Raw genomic sequence first — 9,607 nt, forward strand, 5'->3', positions numbered from 1 at the left:
GCTGAGAACTCAACTCACATTGGCTGCATGGAAAGTCCTTCCGACCGCTCCACCAATAGAAATAATTACGTCGTTCTGAGGGGAACGCCATCTTTTCTGTGGGCAAATAGCCCTCATTATTTGTAACCAGGATAAACGGAATCGTGTAGTAGGAGGGAAAAGTTAATGTGCTGCTCCTATCATTCAATCAGGGCACACCTGTTATGTCTGATAGACAATTAAAACAATCCTAGGTGACTGATGGCTATGGCATAGTTGCCAACATTGGGAAAAACATTTTAGGGACACTTTTTTGGCTGTAGGCGGAGTCTTATTATAATTAGGGGGCGGGGCATGCGTTTGTAGGCGTGGCACAGGGGGAAAGTAAAATGCGGCGCACTAAGCGCGCTGCGGCGAAAAATGAGCGTGGCAAAATAGTGGGCATGTCTTAAGTGGATGTGGCTCAAAGGGGGTGTGGTTAGAGTCTGAGATGAATGAGGGATGGAGAGGGAAAGGGGGGAGAGGGATGGGGGGACAGCAGGCCCAGATCCTACACAACAATGGAAATATGTGTAGTCTAGAAAGTTTAACAACCAGCAGATAAAGATACTCCAAACACCTGGTGTTAGCACTTCAATCATCCCGGCACCATGGTTGTTATGGTGTCAGGATGATTGAAGTGCATTATTTCTATTATTACATTGTAATATAAAATTAAATCATTCAACTCACCATAATGCCGAATCAGTGGGATCTCTGAGCGTGTCACCTGCTACGTCGCCTGCCACCAGCCGTCCTTTCTTGCATCAGGTGCCCCCAGCAGAGTCCGTCCTTGCATCAGGTGTCCCAGCAGACTCTTTCCTTGCATCATATGTCCCCAGTGGAGCCCCCCCTTACATCAGATGTCCCCAGCAGAGCCCCCCCTTACATCAGATGCCCCCAGCGGAGCCCCCCCTTACATCAGATGTCCCTAGCGGAGCCCCCCTTACATCAGATGTCCCCAGTGGAGCCCCCCTTACATCAGGTGTTCCCAGCGGAGCCCCCCTTACATCAGATGTCCCCAGCGGAGCCCCCCCTTACATCAGATGTCCCCAGCGGAGCCCCCCCTTACATCAGATGTCCCCAGCGGAGCCCCCACTTACATCAGATGTCCCCAGTGGAGCCCCCCCTTACTACAGGTGTCCCCAGCGGAGCCCCCCCCCTTACATCAGATGTCCCCTGCGGAGCCCCCTTACATTAGATGTCCCCAGCAGAGCTCCCCCTTACATCAGGTGTCCCCAGCGGAGCCCCCCTTACATCAGGTGTCACAAGCGGAGCCCCCCCTTACATCAGGTGTCACCAGCGGAGCCCCCCTTACATCAGTTGTCCCCAGCGGAGCCCCCCTTACATCAGGTGTCACCAGCAGAGCCCCCCTTACATCAGATGTCCCCAGTGGAGCCCCCCCTTACATCAGATGTCCCCAGCGGAGCCACCCCTTACATCAGATGTCCCCAGCGGAGCCCCCCCTTACATCAGATGTCACCAGCAGAGCCCCCCTTACATCAGGTGTCACCAGCGGAGCCAGCCCTTACATCAGGTGTCACCAGCGGAGCCCCCTTACATCAGATGTCCCGAGCGGAGCCCCCCCCTTACATCAGGTGTCCCCAGTGGAGCCCCCCCTTACATCAGATGTCCCCAGCGGAGCCCCCCTTACATCAGGTGTCACCAGCGGAGCCCCCCCTTACATCAGGTGTCCCCAGCGGAGCCCCCTAACATCAGATGTCCTCAACGGAGCCCCCCTTACATCAGATGTCCCCAGCGGAGCCCCCACTTACATCAGATGTCCCCAGTGGAGCCCCCCCTTACTACAGGTGTCCCCAGCGGAGCCCCCCCCCTTACATCAGATGTCCCCTGCGGAGCCCCCTTACATTAGATGTCCCCAGCAGAGCTCCCCCTTACATCAGGTGTCCCCAGCGGAGCCCCCCTTACATCAGGTGTCACAAGCAGAGCCCCCCCTTACATCAGGTGTCACCAGCGGAGCCCCCCTTACATCAGTTGTCCCCAGCGGAGCCCCCCTTACATCAGGTGTCACCAGCAGAGCCCCCCTTACATCAGATGTCCCCAGTGGAGCCCCCCCTTACATCAGATGTCCCCAGCGGAGCCACCCCTTACATCAGATGTCCCCAGCGGAGCCCCCCCTTACATCAGATGTCACCAGCAGAGCCCCCCTTACATCAGGTGTCACCAGCGGAGCCAGCCCTTACATCAGGTGTCACCAGCGGAGCCCCCTTACATCAGATGTCCCGAGCGGAGCCCCCCCCTTACATCAGGTGTCCCCAGTGGAGCCCCCCCTTACATCAGATGTCCCCAGCGGAGCCCCCCTTACATCAGGTGTCACCAGCGGAGCCCCCCTTACATCAGGTGTCCCCAGCGGAGCCCCCTAACATCAGATGTCCTCAACGGAGCCCCCCTTACATCAGGTGTCCCCAGCGGAGCCCCCACTTACATCAGATGTCCCCAGTGGAGCCCCCCCTTACTACAGGTGTCCCCAGCGGAGCCCCCCCGTTACATCAGATATCCCCTGCGGAGCCCCCTTACATTAGATGTCCCCAGCGGAGCTCCCCCTTACATCAGATGTCCCCAGCGGAGCCACCCCTTACATCAGATGTCCCCAGCGGAGCCCCCCTTACATCAGATGTCACCAGTGGAGCCCCCTTACATCAGTTGTCCCCAGCGGAGCCCCCCTTACATCAGGTGTCACCAGCGGAGCCCCCCTTACATCAGATGTCCCGAGCGGAGCCCCCCCTTACATCAGGTGTCCCCAGCGGAGCCCCCCTTACATCAGATGTCCCCAGCGGAGTCCCCCCTTACATCAGGTGTCCCCAGCAGAGCCCCCCTTACATCAGGTGTCACCAGCAGAGCCCCCCCTTACATCAGGTGTCACAAGCGGAGCCTCCCCTTACATCAGGTGTCCCCAGCGGAGCCCCCTTACATCAGATGTCCCCAACGGAGCCCCCCTTACATCAGGTGTCCCCAGCGGAGCCCCCACTTACATCAGATGTCCCCAGTGGAGCCCCCCCTTACTACAGGGGTCCCCAGCGGAGCCCCCCCCTTACATTATATTTCCCCAGCGGAGCTCCCCCTTACATCAGGTGTCCCCAGCGGAGCCCCCCTTACATCAGGTGTCAGAAGCGGAGCCCCCCCCTTACATCAGGTGTCACCAGCGGAGCCCCCCTTACATCAGTTGTCCCCAGTGGAGCCCCCCTTACATCAGTTGTCCCCAGCGGAGCCCCCCTTACATCAGATGTCCCCAGCGGAGCCCCCCCTTACATCAGGTGTCCCCAGCGGAGCCCCCCTTACATCAGGTGTCACCAGCAGAGCCCCCCCTTACATCAGGTGTCACCAGCGGAGCCCCCCCTTACATCAGGTGTCCCCAGCGGAGCCCCCCCTTACCTCAGGTGTCCTAGTAGGAGGGGGTATACAAAATGATGTTTCCCTCCGCCGGCCGCATGGTTACAATAGAACCCCCGCCCCTTTCCATAACAGACCAGCAGCAGGGCAGGGGGGGGGTAGGCGGGGTGAGGCGGAGCAGGGCGCAGGGTGGGCGGCGACACAGGAGCTGTGTCTAGCCACCCAGCCGTTCCTGGTCTTCTTAAAAATGGCGGCCGGCGGAGACAATGTCTCCACCGGCCGCAGACCTCTAGAGGCGGCAGGGAAAAAACTTAACAAAAAAGGATTTCTGGGGACATTTCCCGGGAAACAATAAAATCGGGAAAAGAGTCCAAATCCCGGGAATGTCCCGGGAAATCCAGGACAGTTGGTAAGTATGCTATGGGCAACTCTTTTCTTCTAGTCAGTTTCCATTACCAAAAAAACTTGCATTTAGCAACCTCAGACTTCATTTCATTTTCTTACCTACAGCAGGAATATAAGAAGGGAAGATTGGATAATGGTTGCCGGGGGTGACAGTTCTTCTTTCAGTCACTTCCATGCAGGAGGCTCTTTAACCGCTTGCCGACCAGCCGCCTTAGTTATACTGCAGGCAACATGGTTCGGCTGCGCGAATCACTGTCATGCTACGTCGCTTCCTATTTTGACCACTAGGGGTGCACGCCCCCTGCTCCCCACAGAGCCGATGCGGGTGCCCGGCGGTCGCAATCACCGCCGGGCTACTGCGATCGCTCGGGGCACACCAAGAACCGGGATTTCTGTGTGTAAACACAAAGATCTCTGAGGGAAGAAGAGACAGATCGTCTGTCTTTCATCTCCCCTAGACAGTCCCCTCCCCTCTTCAGTTAGAACACACACTAGGGAACACAATTAACCCCTTGATCGGCCCCTAGTGTTAACCCCTTCCCTGCCAGTGACATTTTTACAGTAATCAATGCATTTTTATAGCACTGATCGCTGTATAAATGCCAATGGTCCCAAAAATGTGTCAAAATTGTCCGACGTGTCCGTCATAATGTCGCAGTCCCGATAAAAAATCGTAGATCGCCGCCATTACTAGTCCACCATTACTAGTAAAAAAAAATAATAATAAAAATGCCATAAACTATCCCCTATTTTATAGACGCTATAACTTTTGTGCAAACCAATTAATATACGCTTATTGCGATTTTTTTTTTACCAAAAATATGTAGAAGAATACATATCGGCCTAAACTGAGGAAAACAATCGCTTTTTATATATATTTTTGGGGGATATTTATTATAGCAAAAAATAAAAAATATTACGTTTTTTCCAAAATTGTCGCTCTTTTTTTGTTTATAGCGCAAAAAATAAAAATCGCAGAGGTGATCAAATACCACTAAAAGAAAGCTCTATTTGTGGGAAAAAAAGGACATCAATTTTGTTTGTGTGCAACGTTGCACGACCGCGCAATTGTCAAAGTGACGCAGTGCCGAATCACAAAAAGTGCTCTGGTCAGGAAGGGGGTAAAATCTTCCGAGGCTGAAGCGGTTAAAGTGGAACTTTACCGATAACAACTTGATAAATAATAATGTTCTTTAGCAAGGAAAATACATTCCAAATTAATAATTATACTACCAAACTTCATGCTGTAAATTGCTTCCAGCATTGCTCCTGTTTCTTCTTTCTGGAGGCTGCCATTTTGCTGAGATTGCTAAATGTTGTGTCCTCAACCAAACTATCAAACCATCCAATGGCCGCTGTCATAACTTATCACATGTGCAGCACATGGCAGTTGCAGATCAAACAGAAGTGGCTTCCTTGGCTGTGTAAAGGATAGGAAGGTTTAATTAAGGCTGTCAGCAGATTGGCCTCTACAACCTCAGCACTGCGTAAAAATGGAGCAACTGAGCATGTGCAGAGCAGGGTGAGACAGTGAATTACTGGATTTTATACAGTATAGGCACTTATTTTTAATGTATTACACAGCTATACCCGCAAAAGGAGCCAGCCTGAAGTCATCTAGCAGGATTACATTTTCTGATTAAAGTTCCACTTTAAGGCCCCTTTCACACACGCGGACCCTTCGTTTGATCAGTTCTGTCACTTTTTTGCAAAGAAAAAATGTATGAAGTTTACATCAGTTTTTCATCCGTTTTTATGTCAGGTTTTTACATCTGCCAGTGTTACTAAACCCAGTAATATGAAAATAGTTCATCTGCCCCCCCCCCCCCCCCAATGCCCACAGCTTATAAATCTTCTTTTTACATTAAAATACTGCCACTATATACCGTACCTTTTTGGATGATCTGTATACCACGATTACATAATAAACTGCAGAGTTTCTCCAGTGCTGAGAGTTCAGGTGGGTGGAGATTTCTCCTGCAGCCTGTATACACGCCCACATGTGTGATGTCAATATCATGTGACCTGGCTATCTCCAAGAACAAGTAATGCTACTTTCACACTGATGCTGTGGGGGGCAGTAGCGGTAAAGCACTGCTAGTTTTTAGCGACACTTTACCGCTGTTATAGCTGCGATTTTCGGCCGCTAGCAGGGCACATTTAACCCCCGCTAGCTGCCGAATAAAGGGTTAAAAGCACCCATGTTGCGGCGCTGCCCATTCATTCCAATGGGCAGGGGCGGTGGAGGAGCGGTGTATACACTGCTCCCCCACCGCCCCAAAGATGCGGCTTTTTTTCCTGTCCTGTAAGTGCACCTCCCCAGTAAGTGAAAGCACTCTGATTTTCACACTGGGGAGGCTTGAGAGGAGCTTTACAGGCGCCATTTTTAGCGCAAAAACGCCTCAGTGTGAAAGGGGTCTAACTGTTCTCTCCAGCATAAAAGACACAACTGAGCATGTGCTGGTTGGCCATTGCAGGAGTGTTTGCTGGCCTTCCCAAGCTAGACATTGCAGGAGGGAAGGAGCTGTACATACAGGATCAAACAGCCTTTTTACACACTACAGAGGATTAACCCCTTAAGTTCCACAGTGAGTATAACAAGCATGCTATGCTGCATATACAGACAGATTTTACTGTTGTGGGTTTAGTAAAACTTTAACCACGTGAGTCCTGATGCTATTCTTCCATGCAAAACCAGACACAGTTTGCCCATTTACATCCGTTGTTCATCCGATTGTTTTTTTTTTAATGGAAGAAAAATAGGGCTTTGATCCGTTCCAAAAAACGGATGTTGACATAAGCGGATGATCATCCATTTACATCCGTTTTTTCATAGAAATGAATTGATGTCCGTTTTTCTTCTGTCAACGAATGGATGAAAAAAGGACAAACGGTCCGTATGTACAAAAGGAGCCTGATGGTGGACCTGATCAGAAGATCTATGCAGCCCTATGAACAGGCAGATGTAAACAAATTTGTGTACATTTAGACCCCCCCCCCCCCCCCACCTCTAGGTCCATCCAGGTCCAGGAAAAAAAAAAATGGACCAGGACTGCATCCTTTTCTGTTTTTGCAGACCTAAAGGTAGCCAGATGTAAACGGACAGCAGAGTCCATCTATAGTACTGTCACAGGTTAAAAAAAAACGCCATTCGTCCCGCTCTGCTCCAATTCAGCAGGAGATCTGCTCACAGATGCCCTGCTGATCAGGGTGGACTCCACTCCGTGTGAAAAGTTCCTGTTTTTTTGCAGCTCAGTACTCCTGATCTCCTCCAGCCTCCTTCAGTCAATTTCTGTTTACATGTAATCACTCCCGTGTTGGCTTCATATAACTGGTGACAACAGTGAAGCTTGGCTGCCCAACACGTCACCAAAAATGCTTGTGATCTCTATGGTTGGGGCATGCCAGCCCAATGCTTTGGCACAGCTGCTTGTAGTCTCTATGAGGGGAGCACACTTGCCCAATGTGTCAGTACAGCCTGCTTGTAGTCTCTATGAGGGGAGCACACTTGCCCAATGTGTCAGTACAGCCTGCTTGTAGTCTCTACGAGGGGAGTACACTTGCCCAATGTGTCAGTACAGCCTGCTTGTAGTCTCTATGAGGGGAGCACATTTGCCCAATGTGTCAGTACAGCCTGCTTGTAGTCTCTATGAGGGGAGCACACTTGCCCAATGTGTCAGCACAGCCTGCTTGTAGTCTCTATGAGGGGAGTACACTTGCCCAATGTTTGGTACAGCTGCTTGTAGTCCACATTTGGGAGTACACCTGCTCACTGTGTCCATATAGACACTTGTAGCCCTCATGAGGGGTGTACACCTGCAACTTGGGGTCCCCTTCTGTTAGGCGGTGCAGATTACGTCACCACCCTTTACTGCTTCCTCTTGGCCACCTAAAATCTAGTGAGAAAGATTTCCTGCACTGGGGCCAGGTTTTCAAGGGACTCCTGGAAGCAGGGAGCAAGTTATTCGTTAATTATCCTTGTTCAATGTTTATTATAAAATCTTTTCTTAGGCTGGGTTCACAGTGTGTGCGGCGCGGCTCGCAGCAGGGGGTTCGGTGCATCCCCCTTCACGCCCAAATTTTTGGCTGAATTCGGACCTGAAACAGAGCCAAAGATGCACAGGACTCTTCTGCGGTGCGCATTTATATATGCAAATCCTAAAAAGAATATTAAATATAATTGGCCCTGCACTTATATTTAATATTTCTTGTATTTATTTAGCACAAACATGTTACACAGCTTTTCCAGCCTACAGCCCATGTCTAATAGCAATAGCACAATCATGGCAACATTCTGGAAAGGATTTGATTAGGCTACATTCACACCTGAGAGTAGCGATTTAATGGCGTTTTTCGGGCATTATTTTTAAAAGCGTTTTTACAAGCATTTTAGAAGTGTGTTACAAGTGTTTTACAGCTTCAGGCGTTTTTGTTTAGCCAATAGAAAGCACTAGGGGGAGAGCTGCTATTTGAGCATAAAATGCTCATAAAATGCTCAAGTCAGGCATTTCTATTGAAGTCTATGGGGCCAAAAACACTTCTAATCTGCCAAAAAGAAGCTCATGTACTTTTTTGGCGTTTTGCTTCAGGCGACAGAATGCGCAGATGTGAACAGGGGCCATTGAAATTAATGGGATTTGGCTTGTTGAGCGTTTTAGAGCTACAAGCAGAAAATCGCTCAGTTGTTAACTGGGGCCTTAGAGGGCAATTAGTCTGCCAACAATTATTTTTTTTTGGTTGTACAATGAAATCAGAGGACAGAGGAGGGGAAAAACGAACTCAATGCAAACACAGGTTGATTTACAAAAAACTGGAGTGCAAACTCTGGTGCAGCTGCGCATGGTAGCCAATCATCTTTTAACTTCAGCCTTTTCATTTAGGCTCCGTTCACATCTTGGCGTTTTGAATCTCAGCAATTCTGCCCGCAATTTGAAATAGCAGCAAATCGCGGGACGCCTGCTCAATACCCATCACTTCCAATGGCACCCTGATCGTGGCGCGATTTTGCTGCGATTCGTCGGGCGACAATTGCAGTAAAATCGCGCAAACAGAATCGCGGGACGCCTATCGCCCTAAAGAAGTACAAGACAGGCGTCCCGCGATTATGTTTGCGTGATTTTACAGCGATTGACGCCCGGCAAATTGCAGCAAAATTGCGCCGTGATCAGGGTGCCATTGGAAGCGACGGGGTTAAGACGGGCGTCCCGCAATTTGGCGCTATATCGAATTGCGGGGTAGAATCGCGTCAATTTGGAATGCCAAGATGTGAACAGAGCCTAAAGCTTTGGACAATAAAACCTGATTGCAAAATCTAATGCAGCTCTGCACTGAAACCAATCTTCAGTTTTCGTGAATCAACCCCACTGTCCCTTCCAGGAATTGAAATCCAGGATGAAGAGCAACAAGGCAGGAGCACTAACCTCTTCACCAGTGTGCTGCCTTGCTGTCAGTAACCCTGTGTTTTGGGAACATCAGTTGCAGGGCTATGCTAATACTCAGGCAATGTATTTTCAATAACAACCCACTGAAAGCTCCTTACTGTCTTTTTGTGGACAGGGAAAATCTTCAGCGCACAAAAGGTAAGTCCCCAAAAGCTGTGTTAACACCCAGCAGAGCATAGAAGGATCCTGGAGTATCAGTGAATTCTATAAAACTCAGGATACAATTAACTGATGGACGTTCTGAGTTCAGCACAGATCTATGTCCTCTGAACATTGCTGGTAACCTGAAGTTGCTCTTAAATCTTGTGACTGACCTCTAAATAAGTCACCTGGAATTGAGCTGCCATTGGAAACAGTCACTTTCTCTTAATATACACTCAGTGTACCAATGA

The sequence above is a fragment of the Aquarana catesbeiana genome, linkage group LG09 (genome assembly GCF_042186555.1).
Source record: "Aquarana catesbeiana isolate 2022-GZ linkage group LG09, ASM4218655v1, whole genome shotgun sequence".
Classification (NCBI taxonomy): Eukaryota; Metazoa; Chordata; class Amphibia; order Anura; family Ranidae; genus Aquarana; species Aquarana catesbeiana.